We start from the raw sequence: 17,337 nt of genomic DNA on the forward strand, positions 1-17,337 counted from the left end.
TTTAAAGTAAGAAAATATTTCTTAATGAATGATTGTTTACAGTGAAAAGAAGTTGTCTGAGGTTTTGAAAAAGGTGGGGAAAGCACATTTGCTATGAGAATGCCTAATTTAACCTCTGAGAACTTCTGAATAGCTAAAACTTCCCCGGCGGCCCCATGCATTCTGCAGATAAAACACAAACACTGAAGGCTTGTATGAAAGACAGTTAATGTGTGTGTGTGTGTGTGTGTGTGTGTGTGTGTGTGTGTGTGTGTGTGTGTGTGTGTGTGTGTGTGTGTGTGTGAGCATGTCTGTGTGTCTGTGTGTCTGTGTGTGTGCATGTGCTTACACTCTAACCTCCAGTACAGGTTCATTCAGCATGCAATATGTCTTACCAAAAGTGTGTCATCCACTTCTGTGAGTGATGTAATACCTCAGAATGTGCTATCCCCTTGAAGTAACCATTCCCATGGAGTCTTTGGTCTCAGCCAGGAATTCTACAATAGGAAATGCAAACAGACATGAACACCACACCTTCTACCATGAGAAAGGTGAGCAGGCATTGCCTTGCCACTCATTTCTCTCTCTGTCTGTCTGATTCTATTCCCCTCGTCTGTCTGAGTGGAATAGAATGCTCAGAGTTGCTGGTCTCACCAATTGTCTATCAGTATATTTATTTCCCTAAATGTGAGTATGTAACTGAACTGGTCAATATTAGAAAGGGTAAAAGCAGTATTTAAGGCTTTGTTATTAAAAAATAATTTTTCATACATTTTAAACACTTCCATTTTAATCAACATGTCATTATGCCTGGCAACATTCTTATCATGACTGAAGTGTAAGCATTCATATGCAGAGAGCATAATTTGAATAATACTTCCATTACTATATTTTAATTTCAGTATTTAAGTATTGTATTACAGACAGATGAAGACAGTAGGCACTATATAACGGAGCAGGAGTAAACCTATATCAGTCAACATACAGCTAAGAATAACCATGATAAAATGAATAAGATAAGTATCTTATCCATACATGTTGTAAACTATTAATTTTACTTTTCACTCTTAACTACATGAGAAACAATTACGTCAAAATACAATAAAATCTAAAACTGTAATTTATTTATGATCTTATTTGTTAAGTTTTTGGACCCAGTAATGCTTACTAAAGACAAATGCCTGTTTTCAGAGACAAGAGTTCAGAGATATTGGATTATAAATGAAATGTTCAGAGTCACATCATTCAAGTGACATTTCAATGACTTGTACCCAAATCCTTAGGTTGCAATATTTTTGCATTTAAATAAGTGACACAGAGATCAGTGGTTAGCATTGTTGTGTTATCCCACAGCACTGAATTCTCCACTTCCTCACTCTAAAGACTAAAACCTTGCTGTGGTATAAATAGGACCTGCTGGAGAAAGAGGTATATATCCCAGTGACTACCCCTTCTCTGGAATGACTCCCTATCCATGTGAAGTACAGTTCCTACCTAACCCATTTCAAGTGTAACTTGGACAACTAGATGAGGAATTCATCCCTGGATTGGTATCTGTGTCTCTAATGGACATAGCAGAATGTAAATGGATCATCTCTCAGGCCCTCACTTATAAATATTTCATCTCCTAAGCCCTTGCTTACACTTATCAAGGGTATCAGAACTTCTCATAGATTTGGGATGCATGGCTAGACTTAAAAAAGGCTCCAGTGGTTGTTAGCCTAGAACACACTTATGAATCTTCTTACTGTGACCTGATCAAGAGTTTTGGCAATATCTGCCATGCTGGTATTATTAGAAAAAAGTAATGTAAACCTGTACATTGTCTCCTCTACTGCAAATTGTTTATCCAACATCCTCTGATCATAGAAAATGTTGCTTTAATCCACAACAGTGTTTCAAGGTAGAAGGAGCTGAAGGGTGGAAAAGTTACATGCTGGGTGTCTGTTCTCATTCACAGTACTATATTGTGCACTAGGTAGGAGGAATTTACATGTTTAAAGGAAAGGATTAGAAGAGGAAAACAGGGTAAGAGAGAAAGGAGAAAATAAATAAATAACTGAAAAGAGTATGGAAAAAATGAGAAAGATAAAGCAAAATGGAATAAATGAAAGAACAAAAAAAAGAATGAGAGGGATGGACAGTAAATGAAGTGAAGGAGAGGAGAATAAGAAAGGGGGAAAAAAATATATATCTATATATATATATATATATATATATATGTATAGACAGATATATAATTAAAAGTGATTAGTAATTCTTCATTCACCTGGACTTCTAGATTCAATATAAAGGTACAACATAAATTTACTGTCTCATCTGTCCTTTTCATACACAAACTGATTCAGTTGTCTCATCCACTTCTACTCTTACTATCTTCTTATTGGAAAAACTAATCATTATGATTCATAGATTCCCCATATTATTAGACTTTCACTACAGAGTTCTATTAATCCTATTAATTCTCCAGTCTTTGATAAGCTCTAGGCTAGTTGGATAGTGAAGGATAGGTTATTATACTGTTATCTTAACATATTTTATAGATGGACTTAACTCTGTTATCTTTGAATGTCAGCGGTTTAAATAATCCAAAGAAAAAGGTATAACCTGCTTCATTATTTAAAAACAAACAAGGATCAAGTTTTATTCCTTCAAGAAACTCACTTTAAATATGCAGATAGTAATGTATAGAATTCCACTAATTATTCAGTTTTAGCACAGTCCTTATTTAGAAGCATTTAAAAGCAAGGTAAGACGAGTGATGATTTTGTGGAAAAAATGTTATGCCACCACAGATCATTCAAAAATATGAGGACTGAGATGGCATCTTAACTCTTGTTGTTATAAAACATAATAACAGATTCTTGATTCGAGTAAATGTGTATTGGTCTCCTGGGATGAAACAAAATTTAGCTAGAAAGCACATATACATTGTTATTAATGAATATAAAGGCACTTTAATAATAGGAATTAACTTCAATTGTTTATTAAATTATTCAAATACTAGTGCTGAAGGAAAACTAAGAATTACCTCAACTGCAAAAGTGCTTAAACTGGATTGAAAATCTTAACTAAAAAGATACATTCACCCTGAGAGACTCAAATCACTATTCTTTACTCATTATTTCTATAAATATGGTACACAAACTAGAATTGATAGAATATTAGTATCCCATGAGATAATTACAAAGATATCCCCATTTAGTATCATACCCTGTCTTATTTCCAATCACAATGCTCTTATTTTAAAATTCTATATATGCTTAAAAGAATACCTTATTTAACCAAAATACTTGCTTATATAACAAAATTAGAAGATTTCAAACCCGGTGTTTAGAAACAAATAATAGTAATGGAGTTAATATAGCTATGATCTGAGATTCTTTAAAAGCTTACATTTTTGGTTAGAATTCTAGACTGGTATAAGTGGAAAGCAAAAGAATAGGAATCAAAAATGTCAAACATGCAATCAAAATGCCAAGAAACTAAAGCTAAATATAAAACAAAGGATATGTCTATAGTAAAAGTAATAGAAAATGTAAATAAGAGATATAAAGATATATTATCACATAAAAAGCCATAGCTTTGGAAAAATTAAAAAGCAGTCTCTTATACTATGTCTCCCAAACATATGCACAATCTAAAAGTCAAAATACAATCAAAAAGCAATAACATCTTAGAAATAAAACATATTAATAACAACAAATCATACACCAATATTGGGAACATTCTTAATATTTTCAGATATAGTTACATATCTATAAATCAAAAATCTGAAAATGAAGACATTGTTCCAAATTTGGATCTTGATTTGCCCTTTAAAAAAATGTTCTCTGAACTAAAAGAAAATTTACAGAATGAAATTTGTTCTCTGAACTAAAAGAAAATTTACAGAATGAAATTACTCTTAAAGAGATCTCAGACAAAAATCAAACAATTTCAACTTAGTAAATTTCCAGGTATAGATGGACTAATAATAGAAATATATGAATGATTCTCCCATCTATAATCTCACTTTTCCATAGTTCATACACATGAGATAATTCAAAAACAAAAAGCACCTCGAACCCAGTAGGTTAAAACACGAACAGCTTTAATAGCAACCACAAAGTACAACCAAAAAAATTAACGCTGACAAAATTAAAATAACGTTTTCGTCACTAACTTCCTCAGATAAATTGGTCTCGTTGCCTTCACCTTTTATAAGTTAAATAATTAGTGCATATCCAATGAACTCAGAGCTGTAATTAAATAATAAAGACATACAAATATTTGTATCACTTCCTTCCATAAACCTTTTAAAATTTAACAATAAATACACAATGTATAAAATATAAGAAATATAAAATTAATTATGGTACCAAAAAAACAAATGTGTGGATATTTACATACTCATTTTACCAACTTTAGTGAATATATATATTCTACATAAAAAACAATCTGCTGAAATGGACTTTTGGTTCCCCCTACTGGAAAAATATTTCATTACAAATATAGCAAAAGTACGTTTAAATAGTGAAATACGTTAATGTCCTAAAAATAATATTCTACATTACTATATAGTGAATTGTGAAGTTTCTTAATGAAACACTAAAATTGATGAATAATTAATGTATCTCCTAAAAAACTTTTTAATATGTCTAGTCCTTTAAAATAACAATCATAAACTTATAACTTCGCAGATCTCAATTTCAACACTGGAGTAAGTGAAATCATGTCATTGAGACCTGGAGATTTACTGACTTCCAATATTATTTGCCAGTACAATTCTCTATACTCCACAAGTGTTTCCCACATACCACCCCTGGGGTCCACAACTATGGTTTCTAATATAAAAAACTGAAATTCTGCCTGTTTACATACAACACTGTGCTTATATAGTGCATTATTTTCACATTTGGTTCTAATGTCATAAAGATGCCCATAAATTCTTTGCTTAAGTTTCCTTTCACTCTTCCTAACATAAAATGAATCACATCTTTTACATAGGGCCAAATAAATGATACCTTTGGTATTACAATTAGCAAAGGTGTTTAAAATTAATTTCTTCTTCCTTGCTTGAAAATATATAACTTCTCCTGTTATAAAGTGGGAGCAATAGTTACAGCTTCCACACTTAAATAAACCTTTTTTCTTTTTAGTGCCTTTCTCCAAATTGTATCTATTTGTACCCCTCTCCAATAAACTCTTTATATTATTACCTCTCTGATAAGTATACTTCAAATCATTGTCAAAGATGTGTTTTAAATCGGACAGTTTCGCAAAATTTTTCCACTCCTTATCAACAATTCTCCTAACTAGTCCTGACTGACCATCATATGTAGTTGTAATCCCTGAGCTGTAATGGTCATATGTGTTCACTTCATCCACTTTTTGTTCAATAGCTGTTTGTGGTTTCCCTAAAATAGGGGCAAATCTACCATTCCTTTCTCCAGCTACTTCCTTGCATATTTGGTCAAACAAATCACTGGGATAACATCTGTTAAAAAATAGCCCTTTCAGTGCCTTACACTCACTATAAAATGTTTTATCATCAGAGGTCATCCTACTTAAATGCACTAATTGACCTTTTACTACACCCCTCTTTTGATGAGGTGGATGTAAACTAGTATAATGTAAATATGAGTTCGAAAAGGTCTCTTTCCAATATATCTTGGACATAAATCCTTTATTTGTCTTACTTATATTTACATCTAAATAATTTAACTGTTGATAATTAAAATTATGTGTAAATTTTAAAAAACTAGTTGCTCCATTAATATATTCAACAAATGACTTAAAAGTATCGCCATTCCCCTCCCATAAAAAACACAAACCATCTAAGAGTCTACCATAAAATCTCCACATGCTCTTAAAAACAGAAGTTAATACATATTTATTTTCCCAGTAGGCCATAATAAGATTAGCATATGTAGGAGCACAATGTGCCCCTATAGCAACGCCCTTTGACTGTTTAAAATATTCACCTTCGAAAAAAATAAAATTGTTTTTCAATGCAACTTCCATTAGTACTAAAACTGTTCTAAAATCATTATAAGTAATTTCATTAAAACCCAACATTTCTTCGAACCACTCTAAACCTGTATCATGCGGTATACTAGTAAATAAATCTATAACATCCAGGGTGCCAGATGCCACCCTGTCTGTAAATAGAGTGTTATCTAATTTTCTCAGAAAATCCCAAGAGTCCTTGAGTATATTAGTATTGTTCATAACCAATTTCTTAACCTTTTTATCCACATAAAGCTGTTTGTGTTTTAACCTACTGGGTTCGAGGTGCTTTTTGTTTTGGTTTTGGTAACTTTTTGCACCTTCTGTGGAATTGTTTACATGAGATAATTTCCCCTCTTGGAAATATTCTCTAGTCACACCCACACTAAAAGAAAAAAAAATCCTCAACTGTGTTCTTCATACAGATCCATATCACTTCTAAACAATTATTATAAAATTTTCATATTTGTCCTTTAAGATAGATTAAAAAAAATTGCAAATCATTAATTTAGACCAAACTGGGTTTGTATATCAAAGACAAAACACATGGCAATATTAAATGATTAACCCTTATAGATTTTGTAAATAACAAAAATGAAGTTCTTAGTCTACATATTGAAAGAGCATTTGAGTCTTTCAACTGGAATTATTTATTTAAAGTCTTAGAATCATTTGATTTTCCTTTTCAGTTAATTTCCTTTATTAAAGATATTTATAAAGATAACAAAGTTTGGGCGGCCACGGTGGTGCAGTGGTTAGCATTGCCACCTCACAGCAAGAGGTTCTCCGGTTTGATCCTCGGCTGGGTTTCCTTCTGTGCGGAGTCTGCATGTCCTCCCTGTGGTCGCGTGGGTTTCCTCCGGGTGCTCCGGTTTCCTCCCACATCCCAAAGACATGCTGCAGGTGGATTGGACACTCTAAATTGGCCCTAGGTGTGCGTGTGAGTGTGCCTTCTGTGGAAGGTTGGGCGCCGGGCTGGCAACTCGACACCGTAAAACTCCACTGCCATTCAATGTGCAGACAAGGTGATCCGCTGTGGCGACCCCTAACCGGGAAAAGCCGAAAGAAGAAGAAGAAGATAAAGATAACAAAGTTTACATTAAATTACAGCCTTTCACATCTGAAACATTCCTGACTAAGGGTACTAAATAAGGTTATCCCCTTGCTCATATTTTATTTGCTATAGCTATTGAAGTTCTAGAAATTTTAATTTGAAATAAAGCAAATAGCAAAGGTATAGAAATTTCAAAAAATTATACATCCAAAATTATGCTCTTTGCTATTGATGTGATGTTAACACTTCCCAACTCAAGATCAACTTTAGAAGACTTAGATTTTATCATAAAGCTATTTCAGTCATACTCAAGTCTATATTTTAATAATCTAAATTCTAAGTGTATATTTCTAAACAAAAAAGGAAATTACAAACACACACACACACACACACACACACACACACACACACACACACACACACACACACACACACACACACACACAAATATCATAGGTAAATGAGTCACTTCCTTCCACTATTTAGGAATAACTATAATGAATACTATTGAAGGAATAAGAATTGCAGATTATAAAAACATTTAAACATAATTGCAAGTCTAACTAGTAAATGAAACAAAACAATAATCCTTTGATGATAGGTTGCAATTAATAAAAATTATTTGATTTGCTAAACTATTGTATATAATACAAGCTTTAACCATATATCCTGATAAGTCACTTACTAAAGACACCATTGGCTAACATACTTAACCTTAAACATATGCCTTAATTTGCAGTGGAATGGGTACCCTCAATATGGCTCTGCCTCTACAACAAGGCTGCCACAGCTCCCACAGTTACTCTTACAGCTTGTTGTCCTCCAAAGTGTTCACACTCTCTGCCTATGCCTATTGCCAGCAGCATCAGCTGCAGCCTGTAGCACACACATCTGTATGTCAAAAGTAGCAGCTAGAGACATACTCTCTGTGATGACATAGTTTCCAGCACAATGTATTGAAAAAGGCTTCTAATCCACATGAAGGCTTTATATCTTGTTCAGTGGTTGCATGTCATTGGCTGATTATATTGCAAATCAGCTGAGATGCCTGCAATTAGCATTTCAGAACCACAAATTTGTTAAGAGCCAAACACCTGGTAATGAGAACCATGTTAAAAAGGCAAACAGCTAGCTGGGGGAACCATTCTATATGAAACTTTCTTTACACAGTAAATGTGTTGCCAAAAACTTTATATATCTGCACATATCAACAGAGGAGTATTGTACTCCATCAGGTATGTAACCTTTTTGTTTACAACATGATGCATATGTGTGAATATACTTAGAGGGAATGGGGATTACAGCATTAAGCCTTTCTTAGAACTGTAATAATGACATGTCATTGATCCCCAAATGTGTTACATCTGCAGAGGATGTACAGTACATTAAGGGTGGAATGTTTTTTATCAATGTGGCCCACTGGTCTTGTGGGAGTGTCCCTCTATAGTGGTTGTAATAGCACACTTTTTGGTACTATTATTTTGACATATTATCAGGGGGGATACCACTAGGGGCCACACTACAATGGACTCCTGTGTTGGATGTGTGATCATACAGCACTATCTGTCATGGCACAAACAGGAACAGCTGACTATTGCTAGTATCTTAGATGTATCCACATCCTTAGTATATTTGCACACTGTGGAATATGACATGTGTGATCAAGCAGTGGATACTGCCAACCATTCTGTTCTTGTTGTATCTCTGCATAGTGTACTCCCATGTACATGATCCTGATATGTGTTCCCATTTTGTTGTCTTTCAGGAATCATGTATGTAAGACTCCATACCCCTTTTACTGATGCCGAGAATGATATAATCCTGGAAGACCTCTGTCAACACCATGAACTCCTACTGTCCAGGCAGAGGCAAAACAGGGAACAGCAGGCAGAATTGTGGACTGACCTTGTCTGTGATGTTAATGCCATAGGTCACCAGAGCAGGACATATGAGCAGAGTCAACACCATGTGACAGATATAATAAATGCATGCAGAAGAGCAGCAGATGTAGCCAGGGATTATAATGTCACAGGTGGGGGGCCTGCAGTGGAACAACCACTCTCAGCCATTGAGGAATTCCTAGTGAAGCTAGGAACACATGACAGCTCCCAGGTTTCCATCACACTGTATATCATGAATGTGGATGCCACAGTTTGCACACCAGAGGAGCGTCCAGGTAGGCTTAGCTTGATCAGCACTGGACTACTGTAGCATTCAGTGTGTCAGGGTATACATACTTTAATGTGGGTGACAGGTGCTTGTTTTTGGGTGGGAGGAGTTTAACTGCAGTTTGAATCTCATGTTGGGGTTTTGACCAGGATAACAATTAACAAAGGAGCTACTGTAAATGTGAGATATATGGCCCTGTTATAGTGCAAATGTGGTGGTGTTTAGATTACTTCACCCTCAACTTTTCATAGGTCCGTCAGGAATCGGACAAGGCCATGGCCCTACACCCGGTGAGCACAACACTGTTTTGTTACAGATGAGATTTACCGCAATGTATTCCCTAAAGTGTCATCCCAGGCCTGCTGGCTGGATTGCTGTACTGTCGGCATGATTGCTAACTGCACAGATATCTTCTGACTGTACACAGTTTAGAGTCATACTTATGCCTTGGAGGTGTGACCACGCTGATAGATGTGACAGTATTGTCAGGACATTACAGATTGCCATATGTGTCAACTATGCAGAGTTTTTACAAATGTCAGTAGTGTACCTCATTGTTGCTGATGAGATTGCTGTTTAAAGAAGTTTTATTTACAAGTAACTGCATATGTTTGTGGGAAAAGTAATGTCCTCATGTCCTACTATATGAGGTTGGAGTCAAACAGGTTTGTCATAGTGACAACAGTGTACACAGCTTTACATATATTGCAGCATAGTACTGCAGAGCATAATAATTCAGGCATTAATGTACTGCTTTTCCCTTTTTTATCGCAGGTGATGGGGGTTGGTCTCTGTCCCCTACACAACCTGATGACAGTGCCACTTCAGACTCTGATGATGATGGTGGTTAAAGTGAGGCACAAGAGGGGGTTTCAAGGGCTGAATCTGTCCCAGAGGTTTACATCCCTCTTCTGCCTTCATTATAACCACACACAGTCAGTATGCCTACACATACCCAGTCCCCAAAGGCCACAGATTTTGGACAGTCAGAAGATGGGGACTGTCACACTGCCAGCCCAGCTATCTGAAATTTTGTAAATAATTCTATGTCACTTGTGAATATTGATATGATTTATACAGAACTGTATGTTATGTACTGAGCTTCAAGAATGTACCCACAGCACACCCTGCTGGAGCATAGAAGATTAACTTGCAAAACTTAAGAATAGTTGAGGTTAAGTTAATTTATAGCTGGGCCATAAACAAGAGATATTATCTCTCACTTTCAGTTCAATAGCAGAAACAATATCAAGAGGTAGAACTTTTTCTATTGTCTTGAAAAAAATGTAATTCATAAGTTTAAAATGTAAAGTGTTCTATTGTTTTACAACTTCCAAGTTCTGGCAAACATCTAAGAGATATATATTTTTAACACAGAGATGTTAAATCTTGTTAGTTTCTGGTTTAGTCTGGGAACTAAAGTCAGGTGACAAAAAGTGATGTCATCCAGGACAACCCAGCAGTAAAATGTGATATTGATTTAAGAACTCTCTTGGAGAGAGACTGTGCATTTTGTATTTTGTCTTGGACCTCGCAATAGCATCCACTCATCACCACCTTCTGCACTTTTGCCTGCTTGTTGCTCTGTAAGTAAGATTTAGGGCATAGTATCTCCCTTAGATATAGATAGGGATATAGTAAAGGTTAGTTTAGATGTTTTCTGTATTTATTTGAGACTGTCCTGCAATGTTGTTTTAAAATATTTCCTGTGATTTTGAGCTCTGAGGTAACTGTGTTGAGTTACTGAGTATTGCCTTGTTCTTTTATTATTATTTATTATTAAATATATTTAAACCTATCTTTGTGGCTGATATTGGTGAGACATATTTAAGCTCTTATAGTACTTGCATATCTATTTGGTGACACTGTACAGGCCACTCCTAATAACCTGGTGCTTGGTCAAAACTACCATTTGGATTATTAGTAACATTACACAGTAGGATTGGATGCCCTTTGTACGGGCCTTAAGTAGTTGATAAAGAGTTGGCTGGTGTCAGCTGGAACTACCTTATAGTCTGGGAAAAATAGCTAGTAAACCTGTGCCAGCCTTCCCTAGGTGTGTGTGTGTGTGTGTGTGTGTGTGTGTGTGTGTGTGTGTGTGTGTGTGTGTGTGTGTGTGTGTGTGTGTGTGTGTATGTGTGTGTGTTTGTATATAAATCAAATCTCAAAGTGTGTGTGTGCGTATGTGTGTGTGTCAGCTACTTGGGCAGACACACGAAGCACTGGTTGGAAAGAGAGGGTGCTGGAAGTCTTAGCTTGGCCACTCCACTGAGATTGTGACCCTATAGCTGTGCCAGTAGGGAGTCTTACTGGGAATCTGAAGAAAGAGGGAGAAACCAGCCCCAGACTGACTGTGATCTCTGTGTGCTCTTAAGGGAAATTGCACTTTACTGTGTGTGTACTTATCATCCTCCCAGTGTGTACATCCCCTAGCTGTTGCCAGTGGTGAGGATTGAGGCTCTTTGATTACTGGGCCAGTGCCGGGACATCACAGCGACATTGAACAGCAAAGTGTGGCAACTATGGTTGCAGTGAGCATCGACACTGGCCACTGCCAAAGATCTGGCAAGGTTCCACACAGGCAGATTGCGAAGGGTGCTCATAGGAGACCTGCTGTCCTTCCACCACCTGTTGCAAATGTCTCATCACAGGCCATTCAGCATATGTTTTGGGCCTTCATGGAGGCACAAGCATGTCCTGAAAGGAATTCCAAATGAATGCTCAGGATTATGGATGCAGTACAATCTGACATCCATGACTGCCTCCACCACATTGTTGATAACCTGGATCAGTCCACTTCAGTTCACTGATGCAGTGGAAAGACGATGGTCTGAGACAGATCGCAGCATATCTGTCTTGGAATGCACATTGTCTGTGATAGAATGTCCAGTTGGAATTTACCATTGGACTTGTGGATGTAAGTCAGCAACTCCATCTGCTGAGAGTCCACGTGGCTGTGCACAATCATGCTCCCAATAGTAGCATCCAGTGCTCCGGAGGGGAGTGTGCTGTCCACACCAAGACATGGCTGGCCATGGGCTCATGGTCCTGGGTGTTCCTGTGGAGCACACAGTCTCAGCAGACAGCAGTTACCATCAGGTACTAGCACTGTTTCTGACCTTGGGCATGGAGGCGCCGGTGCAACTTCTGACAGAGCCAGTTTCCATGTTTGGAGGTGGAGAAGGTGAACTGTCAGCTCTACTATACATTGTTCAAAGCTGTCCAACATACAAACATGTAGGGCTAGCACTGAGCTTGACTGTGTTCATGCACACACTCACACACTACTGTCAAAATCAGGTCACCTACAGACACACACAGCAGATTTCCATGGTCCATCTTGTCTGCTTCCTTTCCTGACTCACACATATGCTTTCAACCTATTGGGTCAGCCTAGGCCTCTTGCACCCCCACAAAACACCCTGTGCAAGTGATGATACCTGTGCTACATCCTTGTCATCCTTGTCATTGATGCAGGGAAATGAAGCTATGTGTCTGATGCACAGGATGACTATATACATTAATACAGTAATTGCGTAATCCATTCTTGCCTTTGCCATGCCACTTGTGCTGGTCACTGACAAATACTGTATGCTGACATTTGTAATGAGTAAGCCACATTATTTTGTTTACCTTACATTGTATGATGTTTATTGAAAGGTGTGTCATAGCCTTGTTTATGTTTCAGTTTCAGGAGTCTGTGGGGGACAGCTATGGATACACAGCAGCAATAAACCCATAAACATCACAGCACAGGATGGAATGTCAGCACAGAAGAAATATGTCTTCAGAAAGGTACAGCACTATAGGTACATGGCTCCATAGGTTCATATGTGTATAACAGGTTAGCAAGGACAATGGCTTCATTCACCCTACTCATGCATCCATAATTTCTGAAAAGGTATGATACCCTTTATAAGTGTCACCAGGGTTTCGGGAGCTAACACATCTACAAGCTGTATGATGCAGATGACCCATCTACAAATTCCCTGTGCTCATTGCAGACATTTGTCCTACACCAGTTATGATTGCCTTGTTTGCATCCCATTGTGTAATTTGCATATGATGTGCATTCCAGTGGAAGTGTGCTTCATATGCATGGGGAGCCTGTTTCATATAGTGTGTAGCATCTATGTTACAAACCTGTCTCTCCAGCATGTACTATTGATGCTACAGTGAATGTGTATGTGTGTAGAACAGGTAATACATGCATTAGTCCTGTCTTGGATAAGCAGGAGGTACACAGTGGGATCTGACACCTCCCTGTATGGCAGCCATACACATCCCCTCCAAAGAATGTAGGAGACAGATTACACATTTACAGCCTTGATACGGTCTGCATAGGACATATATTTTACAATATGTATCGGTTTACCATTGAACCTGTGTGGCTGCTACAACTGTAAGATATGTCTGTGCAGTGACATAGCAAAGGCACTATTGCACTCAATGATAGGTGTGCTGAATGCCAAATACAGTATAACAATGACAGTCTGGGATTTACATGCCATACCTTTCTGTATAGGTTGTACAAAATTGAATGGATCCCCACATCTTACCGGCCAGTGAAGGTCAAAGCTACATTACTCTCTGTGTCCATAATTCCCTGAGTAATGGCTCAACTGTGTGCAGATACTACTATATTTTCCAGGGGTGGATGACTTCCAAAAGGATAGTATTGTGCAGTCCTTAGCACTTACTATTTGCCAGTGGCTCTGACAACAGCTGAATGTGTGCGTCAGGCCATCCTGGATAAGTGTTGGTTCTGTGTGGGATTCAGTGACAGCTCCTAATTCACAATCACTTGCTAATTTAGTCAGCCAGAGGTCCCTGACAGTGACCATGACTGCAGAGAAGGGAATAGCTAGAAGGGGTACTCCATTAATGATGCCTGAGGGAAGTCCACTGGTGACTGGCCTCATTGTAACATTGGACTACCCAATGCTATCTTCCCAGATTATGACTATCAGACACTTGGCTATCCATCAGCTGTCATACTACTTTGTAAATAACCTACACAGTTTTCAGCAATGCCTGATGCCTAATATTGTCAAACACCTTGTCAGGCCATGGTAGGTGGACTGAGTCATATCCCCTTCATTCATTGCATAGTTTAACACTCAATAAGGGCCACCAGTTAGGGTAGGCATTATCTGCCCTTGAGCAAAACAAACTGTGTTTGGTCCAGTGTAATTAGGTGTATGACATTGTTACTGATCACTTCCATGATAACTCCTTTCATGGCTTTACATATCATATGGCTGAGAGATTTGAGGACACTCTTTGGCACTGCATGCTAGTTGCCCTCTGTGTAACTAAATATTGCAATTACATCCATCATGTTCCAAGAAAATAGTCATCCAAGATGTGTGTACAGAGCACAGAGAAACAATAGAGTGAAGGGTAATACTTATACCCTGTGAAGGTAAGGCGGGAGGTTTTACACAGGTATTCTGTAGTTGGACACAACTCCAGTGGTGTGTACTGAAAGAACACAATTACTTTGTGAAGAATGAGGAAAGCAGGGGGGAGTCCCCTGAATTGCTGGTGCCTGGCTACGACTATGCTGGTAAAACCACAACCGCTCTCTCATGGGATACCATGCTCCAATAGTTTTTCTGTCATCACATGCAAAACGTTACTATGAAGCTCATGATGAGAAGCAGGACACAATCTCTTTGTTCCTCTACATAGTCGCCCCACATCATAAAAGGCTTTGTAGGCGTCACATACCCTTCTCCAGGTAGGTGCCTTGATTAGCAACCTGACCAATGAGTTGTTTTTTTCTTGTATTATGCCTTCTGTTCCAGGGTTGGTGGTATGTCACTAGGGAATTGACCAGAGGGTGATTAGGAGCACAGTTGTGGCATCACAATATAATCTGCAGTGTCATGTGACATAGATGTCCAAGCTCACTGAAAGAAGCAGCACAGTGGCAGTGATCCATGGTAGGTGACAATTTCACAGCAATTCATGCATCCTGCCCTTGAACAGATTAATGGTAAATATCTGTATGACATGGCTCTGAGGCCTACTGCAGAGGACTGGCCACCTTTGGCTGTGTCGACCTGCCACATGTCCTAGGTACTAGGTATGTCATACTGTACAGTTATGTACCTGGAACATGTCTGTGTTCTCACTTCATGTCACACAACAACCAGTTTACTGTCTGGTTTCTTAACAGGCATTGAATGCTTACAAGGCCAATGTAATGTCAGCAAAGTTGAACAAGTCCTTTGTGCATGCACCAACATTCACATCTTCACTGCAAGGAGTGCCTACAAACACTGTGTTTCTGGCTGTCAGCTCCAAGGGTGTTGCAGCATGACCCTAACTTTGCTGGACTTGCACAGTATCACATTTGTAGGTATGGTATTGTGACCAAGCCTAATAACAGGATTATGGTCAATCCAGGGCCCACATGGCTGGAAAAGCATTGTATGGCACACTGTCAGGTGCCATGTTACCTTAGGGGACCTACATAAAGGTGACATGTTACATTTCACCATCTGTCATGACACTGCTTAACGATGCCATGCTCTGATACACACACAAGCATGACTGTATTGCTAATGGCACTATCAAAGACTGCAGATGAGATGTGGAAAGTGTCCCTATGCCTCTACTCCTATGCCACACAAACACAATGTGTGACAGATGTGACTGTATTTCAAACCTTGATTCCATGGTGTCTCAAACAAACGTCAGTACATATGGCAATGAACATTTTACCAACATGCACACCTCAGCTCCAGCTCCACCCACACCCACATCACACACAAACCTGCATGTGTGGAGCTCCTTACCAAACACATTCCCAAACAGAAGACACCTCAGAAAACCATATTCAAGCTCAGTACACATAATAATACTTCTTGAGAGCACAGTACACATAATAGTTCATGCACCACTGTCTCACCTGTCAAACACATGAGACAAAACACAAAATCAAACCTATTATTCATAGGTAATTACATTGTGAGACACATTGATGTCCGTGTCACCAGGCTACATATGGTAAAGGTCACAGCTAGCTGTCTGTGGGCTGACATGATACACCATACACACACATCGCTGCAACTCAAGGAATATCAGGTAACAAATGATGACATCATAGTTCCTGCAGGTGTGTACAACTGGGGATATACGTCACTGAACTGTATGCAGACACATGACTGAGCTTAGACACTGTGTGTCTGTCATGGGCATGCCCATAGCTTTCAGCTGCATTTCATCCTCACCTAGGATGATGGCTGAGTACACATGGAATATGATGGACATCAATAATTGCCTTAGCGTGTGGTGTCATTGTAAGGGGATCCACTACATGTCCACCTAGGATGACTTGCTCAACAGACGTCAATGCTTTGACAGAGATGTTCTTTATCTGTCACCCCTGGGATGTTGAGTACTGGCCAAGGCTGCTGGCACCTCCACAGTACATCTTATAGGCACTTTCTGGAGAGAAAACTTTCTAATGAGAATGCCATATTCATACATCATCATTATGTTGCTATACATCGGGAATGGAAACACTAAACCCCACTCTGTGGAAGGTGTTCCCACCTTGGAATATGCAAACATTTGGGCAGTCAGAGATACCTGGTTCAAGGCTATAGACAGCACCACAGCCATACCAGACTACATGTCCTTCCACATGTTCAGACCTCAAACTGACAGTGTGCAAGGTAATGCAGGTGGTGTATACATATTCATTAAGGACAGATGCACATCCACATCTGGTGAAACACTGTGATTTCCCGGAGACATTGCAGGTGTTATTCACTGCTGGAAGGGCACCTAATCAATTCATTGCCAGTTACAGGAGAAGCTCCATGAATCCTGACACCCATTGTGCTTATTTGAATGTACTTGTGTCTATCAAGCTATATCAGTACACCATGGTTTGGGGTGACATTAAGTAACCACCAACTGTGTCGGTTAGTTGTGCTGAAGCTCACTTGCCCAAAGGTTAGTCCATGTCCTTAACTACAATGCCCTGGACCAGTGGCGTGACATGTCCACAAGGTGAGCCAACATAGTGCAGAAAGTAATCAGTCTGGTTTAATCTAGCTAAAGGCATTCCTGCAAAACTGTTATTTTTGTTGTCTTATAGAGCTGAATATTTGCTACTGTTTGTAACC

The sequence above is a fragment of the Protopterus annectens genome, chromosome 11.part0, assembly GCF_019279795.1.
Source record: "Protopterus annectens isolate FY-2018-M chromosome 11.part0, PAN1.0, whole genome shotgun sequence".
NCBI classification, from domain to species: domain Eukaryota; kingdom Metazoa; phylum Chordata; order Ceratodontiformes; family Protopteridae; genus Protopterus; species Protopterus annectens.